Source organism: Pogoniulus pusillus, chromosome 2 (assembly GCF_015220805.1).
Source record: "Pogoniulus pusillus isolate bPogPus1 chromosome 2, bPogPus1.pri, whole genome shotgun sequence".
Lineage (NCBI taxonomy): Eukaryota > Metazoa > Chordata > Aves > Piciformes > Lybiidae > Pogoniulus > Pogoniulus pusillus.
The window spans coordinates 32,931,862-32,953,918 of NC_087265.1; the positions used below are offsets into that span (position 1 = coordinate 32,931,862).

Consider the following 22,057-nt stretch of genomic DNA (forward strand, 5'->3'; position numbering starts at 1 on the left):
TCTGTGGGGAACCAAATCATTTTAAATTTCTTTAAGTAAATAATCAATGTACATGAAACCTTCTTCCTGCTCAGCTGTGGCTTTTCTCAAGGCATGAAAATGAAGCCACCAAGCAAAACTGAACAGTTTGTCACATAAAAGTTTATCTGCCACATCCTGCCCATTCCCAGCATCCCAGAGAAAAAAAAGAGGATTTGAACCCAAATCAAAAGTGTTGCTGCAGCTTGGTCTGAATGGGCTTGATGACTCAACCAGACAGTGGCTCCAAGGGAGGGTCCTTGAGCTTGTGTTGCACCTCAGGAGCCCATCAGGGGAGATGTGGGAAACAGCTGGATCTGCTCACAGACAGCATCTTGGGCTCCAGCAATGGCTGCCTATTTGTGGTGTCTTAAATCTGTGTGGTAAGATTCTGAAGGCTGTAAGTCTAATTTCTCCTAGCTACCCCCAAAGAATGCTAGTTTCCATCAATGGTATTGAGGTCCAATGTTGGAGAACCCTTGCCTGCCTTGCCAGCAGGGCAAACACAGTGGCTGCATGCTCACTGCCAGCATTTGCCCTCACTAGAGTGAGCTTTGCACTGAGAAACCTTGACCCATGAGGCTGGCTGCCCTTTCATTTGGTCAAAATCACAACTAAGAGCCTCAAGGTTCTAGGAGCCCCAGCATCCATGGAGGAGGGTGCTCCCTACTTCTGCAGCATCCAGCTCTGTTCAAGTGTAACACATAGCCTTGTATCCTTAGGGGCTGTGATCAAAGTAACCCTGTGCTTTCCTGTTTGTCCCAGCTCCTGATGAGTCCAAGAGCTGTTGTAACTAGATAGGAGTGGTGAATGTGCTCTTGGGGAGGTGAAAGCCTTTTGAACTGAGGACAGCGTGGTATAAACAGCATATTTGTGTTTCCTCTGCCCTCCCACCTCCTACAAACCCTTTGGGGTGAGAAACCTCCTTCAACCCAAAAGCTGTGCCCTAGAAATGAAGTCAAGGAGTGACAGTTGGTTGTTCAGAGTTCTGTGGCAGCGAAATGTCATTTCTTCTTAGAGCCTTGAAGGAAAAAGTGGCAGCACTGGTTCTGTCAGGTTCAGCTCAGTTTCTATGGAAGCATTTGGAGCATGGCTGTCTTGGGTTTGCTTATGATTTTCAAGGCTCTGTTTCTGTGCAGACTGAAGTACTGGAGAGGATAACATCAGCATCATGCAGTCCAGTGTAGTTAAATCCAGCCTCTCTGCCCCTCTTTTTCTACTGTAAGCTGCTTGAGGGTATTGTGGGCGTGCTACCTAGAAGAATACTTTTAGATCCAGGTTACTCTGTTTTCAGGCTTTTCGTTACTGGTTTGCATTTGCCTAGCCAGCTAGAGGCAAATCCAGCCACACCAGCCCCAGGGAGCTTCAACCAGGAGTGAGTTTGGCCCAAGATGTTTCTATCACAAAGCTGTCAAAAGCAATTTTCTCTGATCGGATTGAAGCGAAATCCCAGCAGAGGCAATTCGTCTACTGCTGGATGCTGAGTATAATGGCAAATAAACATCAGAGGCAAGAAAGTATGGCTGGAGATGAGAAATCTTGTTCTGCAATGAGAGGTTATGAATGTTTCTCATCTGCTTGAGTTTCATAATGACAAGCCTGACACGGCAGAGGTGGCTTATGCCAAGCAGCCTGTGTGCTTGGGTTTCTTGAGGGTGGCAGATGGTCTGATGGCTGGAAATGGTGCAGAGGGACAGCTGGCTCTGCCCCACTCCAGGTTTGTAGTGTGGGACAGAGATGGAGCAGCCCTACAGCAGGGTGGTCATGTGATATTGTGTAGCAGGACTCACATCTCTTTCAGGATCAAAGCCTTGATCTTTGTTCCCCTGGAGCTGACTCCTGGCTTGGCAATGTGTTTTCTCATGCCCTGAGCGGTGACAGTTGGAGGATGAAGTGGGGACGAAACGTGCCAACATTAAAGCCATGGTGGATTTAACAGCAGATACTTTATCTGCTGCCAATGTGCAACTGAACACCTGTGGGAATGTGGCAGCCCTGACCAAGGTCCTTGCTGCTGTTTTACTGACTGTATGTCCATACTGACTGCTGTTCTGGCACACAGCAGTGGCATACACTGGTCTAAGAGCCGGCAGAGGAGCAGCTTTGTTCCCTTCACCTCTTGTTCTTGTTGTCCTTAATGGTGGCACTTCCACTTGTCAGAGCCTCAGGACCTCTCAAAGGACCTGTGCCCACTGCTCTGGGCATACAGTTCATCTCCATGTTATGCAAGACCCCACCCCCTTCCAACCCATTCCACTTCACTGGAAACCAGACGATTCAAGCCTGAGTTGGACAGGGCTTTGAGCAACTCCATCTAGCTGAAAATGTCCCTGTTTACTGGAGGGAGGTGAGGGTTGGACTAGATGACCTTTAAAGGTCCCTTCCAACTCAAACCATCCTATAAATCTATGATTTTCTTCTTATTTGTTCACAGTAGCTGCTATATGTCTGCTGAGTGAACTAATCCACGGGGATAAACACATTCAGGGGAAATAAGTGGCAGAATCAGGACTGGCCACCAAATCCCTCGATTCACATCCCCACACTGCCTCACTGGCAGCCAGCATTGCAGCAGGGAGGAGGAAATGCCAGGGATTAAATGATTTAGCTTGGGGAGCTAGTAAAATCTACTTATATGGGCTAATTGATAGTGAATTATTCCTTAATTAGAAATTACAGAATTGCCCCCATAACTCATGAAGAGGAACAGGACCAATGAGTCGAGAAGCCAAGGGGTAATTTTTGTGGCTGCTATTGATTTTTCTTCAGAGATGCTCTTGCCAATTAACTTTTCATGAAATAAATTTGTTTGCCTTAAAATATCCAGTTAGAAGCATTTTCAGATGCATTATTCAAGGCCTGAAAATAAATATTGGATGCTTAGACTGTGCCTTGTGAAAGCTCAGAGCGGCTTGCCTTCTCACTCAATTATTGATTATGCTTTCCACTGTGTTGGAGACGCTCCCACATGCACAGGGGAAATTCCCTGGCTTGTTTACTTGCTGCTTCTATTTCTCAAAGTCTCTAAAAACTCATCCAGCAATGGATTTGGAATGTTTATCACAGCAGAGGATTTATTTCTGATGCTAAGGCCCCATCAGCGAGCTTCCAGCCCCAGGTATTTCTCACTGCAGGCACTAAGGATGGGCTGCTATATTTGTATTAAAAGGGGACATTCCAGTGATGGCACAACACATTCCCATCACCACTGGGAAAGGTGGGCATTGCTGGATAAGCACAGAAGAGATACCAAAGCTTGGCTTCTTCAGCAGCCATGATGCATGGTCTGAAGGATGCTTTTCTCACATTAGAGACTTTTGCCTCTCTCTCAACACAAGCTTTCTGGTGTTTAATAAGGTATGAGCATCTCATGCAGTTCTATCTTGATGAGACGTTTACAGGTTCTTTCTTCACAACACAGATATTCCTTGAGATGCCATTTGGCCAGAACATATTTCTCCCTGGAATTGCCACACTTGTGTTAGATATGATTACACTTAGCCCCAGAGGCTTCTCAAGGAAGAAAGCAGACTGCCAGACAGTGTGGAGGCTTGGACCTCATCTTTTGCAAGCATCAGGACAGAGAGGATCGGTGAAAGCTAATAGTGAAGAGATTATTATGAGCTGTGAAATCCAGGGTAGAGAGATCTGTAAAGGGGGAGGAGTTGCAAAAACTTCACCTTCAGAAGATTGCAAAAAGATTGCAGTCCCTGGGCTGGCAGGACCTCAGCCTCTGTGATATGCCAGTGTCTAAGAAGTGCTTGCCCTTGGCTTCACATCAAGAGATCAGACAAAAATCTGTTGGTGGAAAACCAGTTCACCCAGCTGTCTTGCTTTTGCAAAACCAGTCACCCAGCTGGAGCCTTGATAGAACTGCCATGTCCACCGAGAGGCTCCTGCACTCCCTGAAAACAGATGGGCAGATGGGCAGAGTCCTGGACAGATGGGCAGAGTCCAATGGCGCCTGGACAGATGGGCAGAGTCCAATGGGATGGGGTTCAATAGCTCCAAGTGCAGGGTGCTGCACTTTGGCTACAACAACCCCATGCAGAGATATAGGCTAGGGTCGGAGTGGCTGGAGAGCAGCCAGACAGAGAGGGATCTGGGGGTGCTGATTGATACCCACCTGAAAATGAGCCAGCAGTGTGCCCAGGTGGCCAAGAGAGACAGTGGCATCCTGGCCTGCATCAGGAATGGTGTGGTCAGCAGGAGCAGGGAGGTCATTCTGCCCCTGTACTCTGCACTGGTTAGACCACACCTTGAGTATTGTGTTCAGTTCTGTGCTCCCCAGTTTAAAAGGGATGCTGAGATGCTTGAGCGTGTCCAGAGAAGGGCGACGAGGCTGGTGAGAGGCCTTGAGCACAGCCCTACGAGGAGAGGCTGAGGGAGCTGGGATTGTTTAGCCTGGAGAAGAGGAGGCTCAGGGGTGACCTTATTGCTGTCTACAACTACCTGAGGGGTGGCTGTGGCCAGGAGGAGGTTGCTCTCTTCTCTCAGGTGGCCAGCGCCAGAACAAGAGGACACAGCCTCAGGCTGCACCAGGGGAGATTTAGGCTTGAGGTGAGGAGAAAGTTCTTCACTGAGAGAGTCATTGGACACTGGAATGGGCTGCCCGAGGAGGTGGTGGAGTCGCCGTCTCTGGGGCAGTTCAAGGCAAGGTTGGACGTGGCACTTGGTGCCATGGTCTAGCCTTGAGCTCTGTGGTCACAGACTTGATGATCTGTGAGGTCTCTTCCAACCCTAATGATACTGTGATACTGTGATACTGTGAAAACATTGTGTTCCATAGAAAGCTGTTCTGAGAGATGGGTTTTGAGCAATGGGAGCCCCAGCACCACCCAAGATGGGTCTGAGTGTTGTCAGAAGCAAAAATTACACAGCACCTTTTTCAGAAGTGTTGCACGGGGGATTTCACTTTGCATCCCTGCTCCTTCCTGCATGATGAGTTAAAGACACAGAGCTTGAAAACCCTGCAGACTCATGGCCCTAATTAATATTGCAGACAAGCTGGCAAGGGACACCACTAGACAGGCTCCAGCTATGAGCAGGTCTGCGAAGTCCTCATCATGCTAAGGTTGGTGGTCAAAGCCAGTAGGAATTTCAGTATTGACTTCAAAGAAACCAACATTTTCCCCAAAGCCTTGCTTCTCCCATCTGCTGTCTGCCTACAAAGCCAGTCTTGGCACGGACTGTGGCACAAACTGACCACATAACTCCCAAATCCTTTCCACCCAATGCTACTTCCATGTGCTTCCAGCACCTCCATCCCAAATTTTACCTTTTTATTAATGACACTGGTGGTAGATCTTCTGGTGGATACTAAGGGAGATGTTCAGCTTTTGTGCTGGTGTGGCCCTATCCCTGCTGCAGCAGCTGTGAAGGGCACTGCTCTTTAACATCCACACGAACTATCCCATGGCACTGGGAGCTAAACGGGAGCCCAGTGTTTGCCAGCTGGAAAAGAGGAGAACTGGGCATCTCTTCACCAGAGAAATGGAGTGTGAATAAAGGACTTAAAAAAAAAAGGAGTGCAAAAAAAAAAAAAAAAAAAACCCTAAAACCCCAAACCCAAACCCTTTTCATTTTCCTTTACGTGCTCACAAAAAAGTGATTCAGGCTTGGTGCATGCATTTATTAGAGGGAAAAAAACCCAACAATTCTTGTGACTTTGTTTCTTTGCAGGGCAGTCAAGCAAACTGCACCATACGCCGTGACCTTGAAACATAATGAAGCATTGAAAAGCAAATCCGGTGGTACAGAGAGGAAGTGTGTTTTGCCATGCAAGAGGAGGTATTGAGGTCCAAGTAAGAGACAGCCAAGCGGTTATCTCTGATGGCTTAAATCTCCTTGAGGCAGTGCTTTCTTACAAGGCTCCCCTTTGTTAAGAGAGCCACAAATGGTGCAATGTGTGGAGGGCTCTGCAGAAAAGTACCTGGCATCTGGTATTTAGCATCATTTTATGGCAAAATAACTGACTTGTGCTGCTCGATGCCCTTGTCTGTCTTACAATAACCCCTAGGACAGGCACCCGCATGCCCAGCAGTGACCATTGCAAAACACCTTCTGACCAAGACACCATGCTCTCATCCTTTGGGGCTGCTCCAGGGAGGGGCCAGGAGATGCCTTGTGCAAGCAGGAGACAGTTTGCATGTGGTTATGGATTTAAAACCTAGCCAGGGTGCTGGGGAATAGTGGAGGAGCTCTGAACTGGTCCATCACACATCAGCAGCACTCTTTTTTTTGCACTTGCCCTGCAACAAATGTCCCTGTTGTTATCTCACAGACAGTTTTGGGTAGCTGGGGTGAGAGATTCATTAAGACAGCAAGGAAGACAGGATGGAAAAGATGGATGAATGGAGCTGTAGGGCAGGGTCTCTGGAGAGAGAGCTCTTGGGTGAGGGTGCAGCAGGCACATCTCTTCAATTAGAGAGTAGCTAGAGTAAAGACAAAAAGAAAAGATTGCAACTCTGCGGGTTCCAGGTATTGCAGAGTCCTGGGTGCCCTCTGGGTCCTGGCTCCACTGAGCATCACCAGGATGGGACCCCACAGAGCCACATCTGGGGCACACACAGGGCTTTTGCATGCCAGAGGAGGAGCAAAACCCTGCTTCTACTTGATGGTTAAATACCCTCCAACACTCTGAAGAAGAAAAGAAAGGTGAGAAGTCCCTCATCCTATGTGAAACATTCCTTATTTTAGTGAACTTCAGCAAGGGAAAGCCTCATAATCCTTCAGCCCTGACATGAGTGCCTGGGTGCCAGGGTGACTGCAGAGGCAACCCTTTGGACACAGCTTTGCTGAGGAAGATTAGAAGGTTTATTGCCTCAGTCAGAAATGGTGGGTAGACAGAGGAGCAAAAGTTGCAGGATCATAGAACATTTGCCAATAGAATTCTTGTAGGCCCCCGTCTAAGAACCGAAAATGCAGATCTTCAGGTGACAGAGACTTCAACCTCTCTCTGACCTGGGGTTACAACACACTTAGGACAAGTGCAAGTTTCCTCCTAGATGGATTTTTCAGATCCAAGTCCTTGGGATGAGAAGAAGAGCTTCCAACTTCCCTTGAAAATCAGCCAGAGAAATGCAACCCTATCTGGCCCAACATTCTGGAGGAAGGCCAAAGGGATGGCAGGAGTTGTTCAGGTGCTGGCAAACACCACTGGGAAGGGCTTTTGCACTGTTGGCTTGAGAGAGAGCATCTCTTGATAGGGTAGCTGCCTTTACATTAATTACTAATTAATTACTAATAAGTAAAGTCACTATTTGCATAACCTTTACGTCTAGGAGATGCTACACAACTGATCAGCATCTCAAGCTGCACAAGCTACTGCAGAAAATACCCCCAATTGTGGGCAGGCTGGCGAACTTCTGCACTCTGCCTTGGCTGTGCTAAACAGGCAAAATGGGGATGATGCGGCCCCATCTGACACAGGAGTTGTGAAGCTCTGGTCACACAGGCTTCAGCCCAATCAAATTCACCCAGAACAAAATGCTAATCGTGGATGGCTTTTGGTAAAGAGGGCCCAAGGAGTGCAGGCAGGAAAAGAGGGATAAGAAGAATGGATGTCGTCCTGCACATGGGAGCAGCAAGGAAAAAAGCATTAGCCATGTGAAAAGGAGGGAAAGCCTTGTGCTGGTTGTGCCACCTGGTCCTCAGTGCCTGGCACTGGGAAGATAACATTGCCATAAATCATCATTGCACATCCTCTGCCTATGGCTGTGACCCTGCTGATGGGGCACGTTGCCTGGCAGGTCTAGCTCCAGCCCCCGTCACCTCATGATTGATGACTCTCAGTTCTTCAGGGTTTCTGGGCTAATTCCTCACTCCCACTTTACCGTGCCTCTAAAAACCTGGGAAATACATCTCTTCCCCCTTATCTTTTAAGCTTTGAGTGTGCCCTTTTGCAAGGTGGATAGCAGATAGCCAAAAGTGCTGATGTTCTCATGCTCTCCTTTTATCCTGGGACACTTGCACCCAGTGTCCCTGTGATAACTTTGAAAGAAAGTGCTGCTCTGGTTGGATTTCCCTGCATTTGTATCAGGTATGTTCAGCTTTGGGATTCAAATCTGACTCAGCTGCTGGTATGCACTAGAAATTAGACTGATTTCTACAGTGTGGCATTCCTGTCCCTAAGTCATTGATGGTATACAGTGGGGAGACCCAGGATCGTCACTGCTTGTATCGAGGTGGAGACAACTGCAGGCAGTTTGTGCGACAGTTCATCATACTGAGCAGGGCTGACGATGTGAAACAGCTTCAATCATCAGATTCAATTAACCATGCTGATTAATACTGGAGCTCAGCAAACGTCATAAACAAGGCTGCCTGTCATTGAACACAAGAAATTACCATGTCTTACACTATTTAAACAAAGAAACTGCCCCGCTTCATCACGGTGCTGCCTGGAAGGTGGAAGAGGTCTGGCAGTGGTTCAGTGGAAGGCAGTAAATGACCAGCACATCACTCGGCAGCACTGTTAAATGACTCTCGCTCCCTGCATCCTTGCCCCAGAGAAGTTCTTTAGATGTGCAGGGGGAAATCTGGGAGTCAACAGCCAAAATTGTAGAGAAAAGGCTGTGCCAAGCCTCTGAAGAACACAGAAACACAATCTTGGAGGAGATTGTGCTGAAGGCCAAAGTCCTTCTTGGCTGCAAAACACGGCTTTTCTGCTTAATTCCCGTCTGCAAGCTCTGGGTCTGATCCAGACCCACAGAAATTTACTGGACTCTTTTCCCTGCCTGCAGAAATCCTTGCAAATCCTGTAATACATCTGATTTTGTCAGTTCTCTGGGGTCAGAAGGTGTAGGTCAAAGGCCATCTCTCATCTCTCAAACTCATTTCAAGGTGCACATCGATGCCTTGATTACTGTGCCTTTTTGCACACCTCCTGTGTTAGGCAGGGATATTTGTCCATCTATGCAGCCATCATGAACAGCAGCAACTTCCCTCCTCCCATCAGCTCAGCGCTTTCTTCCCTAATGACGATAAAACAGACTCATCTTGGTGGTTAGCTTTAGATAAAGCTGTCATTGAGCCTTGGCATTTTTTTGGTAGCTTCCGTCAGTCTGTTGCCAGGAGAATCTCCATTGCAAACAAAAGCTGTTTTATTTTGTGCAATTTGACTCGGGGAGGAAAAGAAACTCTCTGTGAGAAACTGCAGCATTAACTTGTGGGTCATGGATGTATCCGTTGCAATCAGTGCTTTGCTCTGGGCAGCTGGGGTGGGAGGTATAGGCAGGGGATTGCTTGGCTTCTACTGAAAGGGTGTTGAGGCAAAATAAAGAGTGCTGTTTACTGGATATGGTTACTTAAAATAAAGGTTTTGGGCTAAAATAAAGTATTTTTGTTACAACAAAGGATTTTGCCACATGGAGTGGTTTTCCAGGAGGAGGAAGGCTGCAGATGCAGTGAGGAAGTTACACCTCAACATGAGGAAGAACTTTACTGTAAGGGTCATGGAACACTGTTACAGGCTCTCCAGAGAGGTTGTGGAGTCTCCTCTGGAGACTTTCAAGACCTATCTGGATGTATTCCTGTGTGACCTGCACTAGATAATGGTCCTGCTCTGTCAGGGGGATTTGACTCGATGACCTCTGGAGGTTCCTTCCAACTCCTAACATCCTGTGATCTTGTGATCCTGAGATGCAAAGCTCTCCAAGGCAAACCTGCCCCTTCCCATAGGAACAGAGTGAGCAGAAAGTAGGAGCTGCACCATTTGATACAGGACGGTAAAGACAAGCGATGCAACAGCAGCAAGGAGCAGGGTGAAAGGATGCTGTAGATTTTACCTCAAGGACCAGAGAAGATGCAAGACTGTCCCCAGGCCTCTGTTATCTCTCACCTCCGCCTCTTTGTTTGCCTTTGTTCATTCATTCCCTCACTTGATGTCAAGCAGCCAAAGAAATTAAAAGCCACTCCGGAAGCTGTGTCGTTTGCTTTGTGCACGTCCCATCAGGCTTAAAAAAGCTACCCCCTGTTATTAGTAGGAAGTGATTGCTGCCTGGCTGGGCACTTACCATCACCTTACAAACAGTGTACACGAGAGCAGAGTACTTTGCACCACAGTCAGGGATGACTCATAGCCCACCCCCATTGCATAACTTCCCTTTTGTCCATAAATCTATGAAGGGAGGGGACACTCACCTGCTGCAGTACAACGGTTACCTCGGCAGATGCATCTGGGGGATACTGTGCCCAGAATCTTGAGGAAAAGCAGAAGTAGAGGCCAGATTTGCAAATAAAGTGTTGGAAATTGCTGTTTTTGCCTTCAGCCATTGCAGTGGATGAAGATCTCACATAACATTCACAGCACACGGCCAAGGAAGGAATGGAAAAAAAAAACCCTCCAGGCTCCAGTTACAAAAACAAATTGGGTAAATGCATGTTCGAGGCAGAGATGAGTGTGGCAGGAGTAAATCTGCCCTGCTTTCATTACAGCCCAGCATAATCTAATTCAGAAAATGAAGCAGAAAAAATCCATTTGGGGAGTCTGGCAGAAGGAAGCTTTATGCTTTGTTTGCCAGTTTCAAATGCACTGAGACTCGTTTATTAGAAACTTTTGTGGGTAATTGAGTTTGAAATAAAAAGTTATACGTACAAAATAAACCTTGTTTGGATCTCTATTTACTTTATCCTAGCCATAAAACTCGAGTACCCCGAGCAGGCAGAGTTCAAACACCTGTGATTGCTGCCTGTGCTGCTCTGGATCCTGCCAAGGGATGCAAATAAATAAAAGCTGCTGCTCTCTGGGAAGGCAGCAAAAGCTCTGCCACCTGCTTCCATTGATTCATAGAATCGTTTAGGTTGGAGAAAACCTTTAAGATCGTCAGGTCCAACTGTTAACCCAGCACTGCCAAATCTGCCACTAAACCATGCCCCTCGGCAACGCATCTACACATCTTTTAAAACACCCCCAGGGATGTCAATGCCACCACTTCCCTGGGCAGCCTGTGCCAGTGTTTGTCAACCATTTTGGTAAAGAAGTGTTTCCTAATGCCCACTCTAAACCTTCCCTAGCACAAATTAAGATGCCATTTCCTCTTGTTACATCACAAACCAAGAGGGACATCAAAAATTGCCAGCTATCCTTACACCTCATCATTAACCATCATGGCTGTAATTAATTGGCAGTAAGGGGAAGATTGGCCTGGGAAGAGCTCACCCCAGGGAGTTTTCTGGGCTTGCTGTACTAATGAAGCGTTATTAAACATACCTTGGCAGACAAGCGCTCTCCGCTTCGGCCGCACAAAGCAATCTATAGCACGATACAGGCAAAGCGATTTCCTGGACTCCTACCAGAATCATAGGATCATGGAAAAAAACATTCCCTCCAGTGAGCAGCAACAAGATGCAACAAACCTGAGCTGCAGCAGGAGCTCAAACACGCTCACTGTGGGGTTTTCTTAGATTCCATTTGGGAAACAGATTTTATTAGGCTTAGATTTGGGGAAATTCCCATCTGCAAAGTTTCAGGACCTCAGCGTTAGCAGTTGAGCCACCACTACATCTGCAAAAGTGCTACTTTGTACCTTAAGCCCCAGTGCTGTTGGCTTTGATGTTGCTGAGTTTGGTACTGGTGGGTTTAGTGCTCATTGAACCTGATGCAAGCTCATGTGGGTGTTTTTCTCTAAGACTATCAGATGTCCAGCGTCTCCGCAATTTCAAAGGTGGTTTCAGAGCAAAGATGAGCCCTTCTCTTTCTGAAAGAGCCAGACTCACTCATATAGCCAAGACATGTCATCCTGGACCAGCCCTTCTCCTAAGCACTATTTAGGCAAATTGAGATAATCACCGCACAGTTTTCTTTAAGTGCTTGAGAAACACCACAGGCAGACAGAGAAAAGAAGTCTTGAAAGGAACATTAACATGGGAACACCTGCCATCTGAAGAAGAGATAAGAGTTGGGATTGTTCAGACTGCAGAAGAAAGGGCTCTGGAGTGACATTTTCAGTACTTAAAGGGGGCCTACAAGAAAGATGAAGACAGTCTTTTTAGCAGGGTCTCTTGAAACAGGACAAGGGGTAATGGTTTTAAACCAAAAGAAGTGGAGACTTAGACTAGTTATAAGGAATATTTTTTTTACAGTGATGGTGGTGAAACACTGGCACAGGTTGCCCAGAGATGTGGTGGAAGCATTCCACTGGAAACATTCCAAATTGGGCTGGATGGCCCCTGGACAACCTGACATAGTTTAATACAGGGCGGGTGGACTAGATGACTTGGAAAGGTCTCTTCCAACTCAAGTCATTCTGTGATTCTGTGAGTCCTTGAAGATGAGCTCCCAGCACCATATAAAAGCCTGAGACCATTAGGCCGTGCTGGCTGGGTCTCATTACTCACCAATATTGCTTCCTGGCAGGGGAAATGGGAACAGTGCCCATCCAAAGGTGGGATGGCTCTGCTGCTGTATTGTTGTGCCCAGCTCTCTCCCAGCTTTCTGTGGCTGTGGTGAGAGTAGAGGAGATATGACAGGAGAAGGCAGCAGAAGGCAGGAGAGGTGTAGAAGCAAGGCAGAGAGCTAGGAGCCCAAACTGCTGGAAGGATATAGGAGGAGCATCTTCATTCACACCTATGGATTTTGGTCCCTACCACATACAGCATCCACCCTGCGACCAAATATCCCCTATTGCTTTGAGCTTCTGGACATTGCAAAACACCTGCTGCAAAAGAGAGAGGGGGATGAGATGCACCCCAGGCTCAGACAGACTTTCCTTGACCAGCAACTTGCCTAAAGTGGGGAAAGCAGCTCCCAGGATAGGCAGCAGTTGTCATGCATGAATTGATGTTTTTCAGTTAAGCCAGCAGTTTGTAGTTCCAAGCCCAGTCTTACTGCCTAGAGATGTGGGTTTACCACAGAGAGCTCATGAGGCTGCCTGAGCTGAAACTCTTAGATGCATGTACACGTCCTCCAGCCCAGCAGCCAGCTCATCACAAAAGACACTTTCGTCCCCAATGCCACTCAAGGCGTCAACTTGGGATAATCCAGAGATCTTCACCAGGGCTTCATTTATGCAGGAACTAAGATTAAAATATGTAAGAATAAACTAGGGCTTGGAAGGCAGGGGAAAAAAAGTCAGTTTGAACCTAGTCAGGGATGGGAGAGGACAGTGTGATTTGCCCCTGACAGGTGAATTCATTTAAGAGCGAAGAAGGAAAGTAAATTCTGTGCAACACCAGCTGGTTGGCATCAGAAGCTGTTTTGATAGCAAAACTCACAACTTTACTATTTCTAATATAAAAATGCTTCATGAAACAAGCATTTTGAGCTTTACAGTATGGAAGAGAGATGAGATCAGACTAAGGCTGTAAGAGGTAAACAAATTAACAGCTCAGATAACACTGTTAATGGGAAATTCGTGCAAGATGTGCAGTAGTAGAAGGACAGGAGCACATTGGTTTGGGTGCCCCAGGCTTGGTGCTGAGGTGTAGATGGGAGAAGCACCCTGGCACCCACAGAGCACCTGCTTCTAGCACAGGAGCAACACCCAGCCCAGCTGCACCTCAGGTGCCATCTGAACCATTTCCACTGGCAGAGCAAGATGAAAATGCCCTGCTGAAATTAAAGAACCAGGCAATCCGGCTGCAAAGAGCTTTCCTTTGATAAACCCCAAACCTCCCAAAACAATGCGACACAGCTGAGCTCCCAAGGGTGCTTTGAAGTGGTTACATGTCTCATTTCATTTGTGCTTACTAAACAAAGCTGGTGGAAGGGCTGGATGAAGCTGGGGAGCCCTGTTTGACACCTAGGATGGGATTTGGCCATGGGATAGCTTTCAGCCACCCCGATTGCCTGCCCAGCTTTCACCTCACCCCAGCAAAAGTCCCATCTCTTTCTGCAGTGTGGAAAGCTTAGGCACAGGAGGAGCCAGCATCAGGAAAAGGAAATTTAATCATCAGATCCTGATTAAACCCAGGAAAAAACAAGGGGCCGGGTAAGAGGAGTGACAGCTTGCAAGGGCCAATGTCTTCAGTGCACAGGACCTACTTACCCATTTCTTAGGGGTTGCTGCTTGACATACAGCTGAATATGAGCCTTCTGTGTGCTTAGGTGGCCAAGAGGGCCAGCAGCATCCAGGCCTGTCTCAGGAACAGTGTGGCGAGCAGGACCAGGGAAGTGAGGCTGCATCTCAAATACTATGTTCAGTTTTGGGTCCCTCACTACAAGAAGGACATCGAGTTGCTGGAGTGTGTTCAGAGAAGGGTAACAAAGCTGGTGAACAGTCTACACGTCTTGTGAGGAAGGGTTGAAGGAACTGGAGTTGTTCAGCCTGGAGAAAAGGAGGCTCAGGGGAGACCTTATCACTGTTTACAAGTGCCTGAAAGGAGGATGTAGCTAAATGTGGTTCAATCTCAAGTCATATGCGATAGGACAAATGGAAATGACCTCAAGTTGCACCTGGGAAGGTTTACCTTGGATATTAGGAAACAGATTTCTTCACCAAAACATTTGTCAAGCCCTGGAACAGGCTGCCCAGAGAAACGGTGATGTCACTATCTCTAGAGGTATTTAAACAATGTGTAGATGCAGTGCTTAGAGACATGGTTCAGCAGTGCTGGGTTAATGTCAGACCTAATGATCGTAAAGGCATTCTCCAACCAAAAATATTTTGCAATTCTATGATTCTGTATTTCTCGCTCAGCAGGTGTTCAAACATGATACAGTCACTGTGCTAGTCTCTGTGGCCATCATCTCTGGCTGCACACCACATCCATCATCGTGTTTGACTCCTGACATCACATCTCCTACCCCTACATCCCTGCACCAGGGTGGGATGCACAATTAGTCCGTGAGGTTTTAATGAGCACAAAGCCTTTTATTTTGGGGCTTGGGCTGCCTCAGGGTTGGAGCTGTTGCAAGCTCTGAAGCCACCTTCTTGAAGCATGGTTAACTCAAGAATTAGAGTTGTGCAAGTACTGGATTCATCGAGATGAAAGAGAAGACTTCATTTTACCATTCTCTTCAATGTTTCTTCCCTATTGCAGGAATTGCCACCCCAGGAGAGAAGTACTATGGGAGTTTCTGCTCTGGTCCCCAACAGCACGGGGACAGGGCACAGCACAATCTGCATCATAGCAAACACTTAACATGGGCTATACCAGGCAGCTTCATGTCCTGTGCCAAAGTGCATGAAAATGCCAAGGAAGAAAAAAGCCAGAAAACCTGAACTGCCTGGGCACCCTTCAAGGGAAAGAGCTCAGAAGTAACTGCCCTCCTTGTGAACATTATTCATCCCCTTGCACGGGGCTCAGCCCCAGGGGCCCGTCCTGAGTGGAAGGCACTTGTCCTAGGGTTCTCCTGCGCACAAGGGGCTCCTACAAAGCCCCTGCACGGGCCTGTCTTGCACAAGCACTGCCCTTGTGCATGCTGGCTTTGCACAACTGCCCTTGCACACCTCCTTTGCAGAAGCACTGTCCTCTACACTAGGTAACTGGTACGCCCCAACCATGCCTGTTTTGCACAAGGACATTTGCTGTGCCACATGCAGGCTTGCTTTGCACAACTGCCCCTCGTACAAAAACACTGCTACTCCCATCCGTACCCGTTTTGCACAAGCACTATCCCTTGCACAAGGACACTGCTACTCCCTACCCGTGCCCGCTTCGCACGGTCACTGTGCCTCGTACACGGCGTTCCCGCACGCCTGCTGCGGGCTGGCTTTGCACAGCTGCCCCTCGCACCAGGACCCTTCCCTCCGCCGCTCCCTCGCCCACGCGCCCTGCGGAAGGCTGCTTCCCCCCGGCCCGGCCCGCGCGGCGGCACGCGCCCAGCTCGGCACGCGCGCCCCCACTCCGCTGCACGCCGCCGCCCCCCGTCAGCGGCCGGTCTGGGCTCCCCCCGTCAGCGGCCGGTCTGGGCTCCCCCCGTCAGCGGCCGGTCTGGGCTCCCCCCGTCAGCGGCCGGTCTGGGCTCCCCCCGTCAGCGGCCGGTCTGGGCTCCCCCCGTCAGCGGCCGGTCTGGGCTCCCCCCGTCAGCGGCCGGTCTGGGCTCCCCCCGTCAGCGGCCGGTCTGGGCTCCCCCCGTCAGCGGCCGGTCTGGGCTCCTCCCGCCGCCGCCGTCGCCGCCGCCGCCCCCCGTCAGCGGCCGGTCTGGGCTCCCCCCGCCGCCGGCCCCGCCCTCTGACGTCAGCGCTGGCGCGAGGCGGGCGGCGCGCGCGGCCCGTGCCCGGCGGGGAGGCGCGATCCGGGAGCGGAGCGGAGCAGAGCAGAGCGGAGCGGGGTTGGGTTCTGGTCTTGCTACAGGTATGCGGGGGTTGGTTGCAACCTTCAGGCGGGGAAACCGCGCCGGTAGCCTTGTCCTCGCCGTCCGCTGCTCCGCTGGGGGCTCCTGGTGTCGCCACACCGCCTGTGAAAAGTTTGTGGCGGCGCCAGCGCCGGGCGGGTGAGGTGCGAGAGCAGTGCGCCGTCCTCCCTCCCACCTTGGCTGGGAGACCGCGTCCGAGCTTGGCCAGCGTGTACAGTCCGGCTCCGCGGCTCCGGCTGGGCGGCATTAGAGCGTAGGGTTCTCCCGGGCCAGCGGCGCCGTGCGGGTATGGAGCGGCGTGCAAGGGTGTGCGGTGCTTGCCAGTGTGCCTGCGTTCGGTATGAATATTCGCGCTGCGTGAGGTATGTGCACGCGTGCAGCGTGGTGCAAGGCTGTGCGGGGTGCAAGCGCTCGGTGTAAGTCTGCATCACCTCTGAAGGCTGTTTTGCCATGTGGAAGTGCCTGCAGGTGTCATCACGCTGTGCCAGCCCCGTGCCAAGGGGCAGCCTGGTTTGTGGAAAGTGGGGAATACCCCAGAAGCATGTGCTCTGGGTGGCCGTGCCCAACTCCCGCTGCCCTACGGCTGTGCGTGCTGGCAGGAACTTTTGCTTATGCCCTGAGCATCGCATGCTTTATGGGGGGGCTTGTCCGCTTGCCCTGCGAGCACACCTGGCCCGGGCAGCCTGCCCGTTGTCCCCCAGGTCCTGCTGAGACTGCCAGGACTGAAGAGGAGCGGTGTGGGCCAGGTCCCAGGGCTGACATTCTGGCTCACAGTAGGGAACCCTGGACGAGTGGACGAGCGTGGGGGGCTTTGTGCATGGTAACGTGACCGGGTGTACTCTGGGGATAACACACAAGCGTTTCCTCATGTCTTTGGCCCGTAAACTTGCAGTGATGTGTTCCAGCTGAGGCAGAAGGAGCCCAGGCTGGCTTTTCTTCCCTTTTTCTTATCGGCCACGGGTGGACTGTTCCCAGAGAGGTATTTTTTTAACCAGCATTGCACTGGCTGTGACTGCCATTGATTTTCCAGGAGGGTTTGCTGGGTCAGGGCTTGCCTTGACCTTTTTGCTTCTCGCTGACTGCCCTGTGGGGGTTGTTTTGCAAGCAAGGGATGCTAATGAAGGCTTAGTTTACAGCCTGTGCTGCAGCATGGTTGCTCACAGGAGAGGTGGACTCAGGAGGTGTGTTACAGGGAGGCATGCATCGGTAGTGCTGTGTTGCAGCTTTGGGCTCAGGTGCTGGGGTACCCATCGGAGTGTTTTGTGCAATCCATGGCTGTGAAGCCGCTCAGGAGGGAACACGAGGGCAGCTCCAGAGGCACTTCACTCAGAGCAACTTTGCTGCAACCGGGAAGGTGGTGATGCTTTCTTGTGCCTCTGTCCTGGGTAAGCTGTCTTGTGTCGAAGCCTATTATGGACCCAGAGGTGTGAAAGGGTGTGGGATGCAAGAGCATGCCTATGCCTAGCACAGCAGCTGTGCTCAGGCGGGGTGCAATGCCAAGGACGCAGGTGTAATACCTGTCACCACCCCTCTGGCCTGTTCTTCCTGGCTTACACTACTTGAGATTCACAATAGTGAAGGTACCGCTGTAAACAAACAGAGCGGTAGCAGCTTGGGTAGAAGTTCAAGAGGGATGTGTGTTTATGTTGACATCTGTGTCTAACTAGCAAAAAGTCCCTGTCCACTCTGGCAGAAGGACACATCCTTTATTTTGTAGTGCCTAAATGTAGCAGTGGACACTTACATTTACTTAAACAAAAAAAAACTGCTAATGAGAATATTGTCCACTTGGGATATTTTGTAGCTCTGAATATTTGTGTCTGGTCTTGGCTCTTGCTCCTGTGTGGGAGCATCAGCACTAGACCCTGCATGGGTGCCCTCATGCAACATCTATAGTAGCATTGCCCTTCTTTATTTTTTCCCCCTCGTTTTACCCCTCTTCTTTCTATTTTTTCCCTCTCCTTTTGCCCCTCTCCTTTCTCTTTTTTCCCCCCCTCCTTTTGCCCCTCTCCTTTCTCTTTTTCCCCCCCTCCTTTTGCCCCCTCCTTTCTCTTTTTCCCCCCCTCCTTTTGCCCCCTCCTTTCTCTTTTTCCCCCCTCCTTTTGCCCCCTCCTTTCTCTTTTTCCCCCCTCCTTTTGCCCCTCTCCTTTCTCTTTTCCCCCCTCCTTTTGCCCCTCTCCTTTCTCTTTTCCCCCCTCCTTTTGCCCCTCTCCTTTCTCTTTTCCCCCCTCCTTTTGCCCCTCTCCTTTCTCTTTTTTCCCCCTCTTCTTTTGCCCCTCTCCTTCCTTCCCCCCCTTCTTTTGCCCCTCTCCTTTCTCTTTTTCCCCCTCCTTTTGCCCCTCTCCTTTCTCTTTTTTCCCCCTCCTTTTGCCCCTCTCCTTTCTCTTTTTTCCCCCTCTTCTTTTGCCCCTCTCCTTTCTTTTCCCCCTCTTCTTTTGCCCCTCTCCTTTCTTTTCCCCCTCTTCTTTTGCCCCTCTCCTTTCTTTTCCCCCTCTTCTTTTGCCCCTCTCCTTTCTTTTTCCCCTTTTCTTTTGCCCCTCTCCTTTATTTTCCCCCTCTTCTTTTGCCCCTCTCCTTTCTTCCCCCCCTTCTTTTGCCCCTCTCCTTTCTTTTTTCCCCCCTTCTTTTGCCCCTCTCCTTTCTTTTTTCCCCCCTTCTTTTGCCCCTCTCCTTTTTTCCCCCTTCTTTTGCCCCTCTCCTTTCTTTTTTCCCCCTCCTCTTGACCCTCTCCTTTCTCTTTTTTCCCCCTCCTCTTGACCCTCTCCTTTCTCTTTTCCCCCCCCCTTTTGCCCCTCTCCTTTCTCTTTTTTCCCCCTCCTTTTGCCCCTCTCCTTTCTCTTTTTTCCCCCTCCTTTTGCCCCTCTCCTTTCTCTTTTTTCCCCCTCCTTTTGCCCCTCTCCTTTCTCTTTTTTCCCCCTCCTTTTGCCCCTCTCCTTTGTCTTTTTCCCCCTCCTTTTGCCCCTCTCCTTTGTCTTTTTTCCCCCTCCTTTTGCCCCTCTCCTTTGTCTTTTTTCCCCCTCCTTTTGCCCCTCTCCTTTGTCTTTTTTCCCCCTCCTTTTGCCCCTCTCCTTTCTCTTTTTTCCCCCTCCTTTTGCCCCTCTCCTTTCTCTTTTTTCCCCCTCCTTTTGCCCCTCTCCTTTCTCTTTTTTCCCCCTCCTTTTGCCCCTCTCCTTTCTCTTTTTTCCCCCTCCTTTTGCCCCTCTCCTTTCTCTTTTTTCCCCCTCCTTTTGCCCCTCTCCTTTCTCTTTTTCCCCCCTCCTTTTGCCCCTCTCCTTTCTCTTTTTTCCCCCTCCTTTTGCCCCTCTCCTTTCTCTTTTTTCCCCCTCCTTTTGCCCCTCTCCTTTCTCTTTTTTCCCCCTCCTTTTGCCCCTCTCCTTTCTCTTTTTCCCCCCCTTCTTTTGCCCCTCTCCTTTCTTTTCCTCCTCCTTTTGCCTCCTGTTAGATGCTTGCTTAGGGGTTACTATGCTCTTCCTTTGGTGAATTTTAACCGTCAGAACTGTGAGCAGAAAGAGGATGCAGTTGCCCTTGATGCTTACTGGTGCCCTGTGCCATGGACCCACAGCTGTATCCTCCCTGGTGGGGATTTCTTGCTGGAAAAGATGCCAGCTTTCCATATACATAGGTTTCCAAAATAACTCTAGATGGACTGTAGAAGAGAGTGTACTTTTCCAAAATAGCAGCCTCATTACTTTTAATCAAATAAAGCCTGAGCCGCGCAGGGCTGTGTGAAGTGATTGCAGCCGTTGCTTGCTTCTGTACTTGACATCGTAATTATGTTTTCATTTTAATGAGAGGAAAACTATTTGTGAAGCAAAATATTTATTTTAGCCTGGTGGGGTTGTTCAGAAGAGCTTGTATCTATGTTAAGGAGGTGGTTTAGACGCTGCATTTTTTTAAATGAGAAAAATATTTAAATATAGTGAGAAGCTTTTCATCACAGAAGTCTGTCTGTGCAAAGGGAGCAGCTGCAGAGGTCAGGATGTGAAGAGGAATTTGCACCCTCCTTATTCTTACTTTCAAGAGGTTTGAAAGTTGCATCGCCTTGTTTGGTGGGTGGATTTCTGAGGGCAGCTGGAACAGAAACAAATGCAAATAACCTCATCTTGGAGCCTCTGAACCTTAAGGTTTGGCACCTGTCTTTTCTCTCCTTTATGAAATACATTCAGAAAACACCTGAGATTTGCAGCTTGCCCTGGAGGCTCTCCTGGAGATGCTGATGAGGTGGAGTGGGTTTCCAGCAGGTTGGAGATTTGCTTTCTCTGCAGAGGGTGTGCATTGGGTTGGCAGGGCTGGTTGTGACACTGCTCAAACAAGGGTGATCTTTTTTGGATATTTCAGCACCCAGCAGCATCATACAGGGGTGTCCATGGTGGTGTCTGCAGTGTTGGAGGGCTACCCCAGGCAGAGAGCTGAATAACTCTTGCATATCAAGTGTGGATCACTGCCAGAGGTGATCATCACTGATATTCAGGCATCCAGCATTATCATATAAGTGTGTCCATGGTGGTGAAAGGCTTCCATGAGCAGAGAGCTTGGCATCTCTTGCATGTTGACTGCGGATCACAACTCTGGGAGGAGTCTTGTAGCCAAACATTGACTTGTTTCATGACCAGCAATGAGCCACTTTTGAAACTGATAAAAAGTGTATTTGTGATAGTTAAGTGGAATATATACATTGAAATGTATACAGCAAAGTGTTCCTCGATGCTTCAGCCTTGCAGGGCACTGGGTCTGGTTTGCCATTAGAAATTGCCTGCTCGAGACTTCTTGGAAGTGTTGGGAGAGGGACAAATGTAAGGTTTCACAGGTGACTTCGGTAGTGTTATGCATGTGTTGCTTCAGTTGGCAAACATCTTGCTCCTGGTGTTGTGGTAATACCCCAGGTCTGGTGTCAGGCAGGTAGGTTCATGGCTGGGCATTTCATGTAGGAACAGCCTGGGTGGAAGTGGCGGAGACCCCAGTAGTGGACGGTTTTAAGATTCAGCTGGGGCATCTTGTTAAGACCATGCTTTGCCAAGAAAGGTTGGACCAGGTGATGCTTGAGATTCTTTACAACTTGATATTCCATGATTCTGTGATGGCTGCAGCAAAGTGTTTATTGAGAGCAATAAGTGACTGGCAAAACTGGGTGCTGTCTGGGATGCCCTGCCCTCTGGACCACATGGATGGGAGGAATCAGCTGACAGACCCATCGAGGCTGCTCTCTCAAATTTGCAGAATGGAATTTTAGCTTAAAAAACCCAAAACGTGTTGCTCATTGTTTCACTGGGGACCTGTGCTTTGGCATTAGAGCATGCTTCTGGTCACTGTGTGATCAGAGGATGCTTCACTTTTACCGCTGGTACTGCATCTGCTTGCTTCTTGTGAACATGATGCAAACAATCCCAGCATTAACCCTGCCAAGGGGGGCCAGCCTTTGGTCACAGGGCGTCATTGTTAGGGGTTGTCAAAAGCACCGTGCCAGGCTTGGCTGGAGCAGAGAGCACGTGGACCTCGGCACTGGCATGGGAAAAAAACTGTGACTTGGAGACAAACCTCGGCAGGGCAGTAAAACCTTGGAGCCTGCTGGGGAGCAGCGGGAGGGTTGCTCCTCATGGAGACGATGGGTCTGACACCTCTCCCTAGTGGACCTGAAGGGTTGGTACGGGGATGCAAGGGCAGCCTTGTTTCTTAATTACAAAGCTGCAGGGTTTATTAAATTCAGAACTGTGAATTGCAGCCCGAGCTCACTTTGTGGCCATAAATAATGTTTGTTTTGAAAGGGGAAAGCACTTGCAGGACTTGTAACTTTGGCTGATG

At 49.4% G+C, this 22,057-nt stretch overlaps 1 protein-coding gene across 2 annotated transcripts in view; it reads left to right on the forward strand.

Annotated features, from left to right (window-relative positions):
• Window positions 1–16,201: 16,201 nt before the first annotated feature.
• SH3BP4 (SH3 domain binding protein 4) overlaps window positions 16,202–22,057 on the forward strand; it is a 45,397-nt gene continuing 39,541 nt past the window's right edge. For both annotated transcript variants that reach the window (XM_064159769.1, XM_064159774.1), the window contains exon 1: window positions 16,202–16,257. The gene's annotated coding sequence lies outside the window, so the exon portion shown is untranslated. The remainder of the gene's footprint in view (window positions 16,258–22,057) is intronic.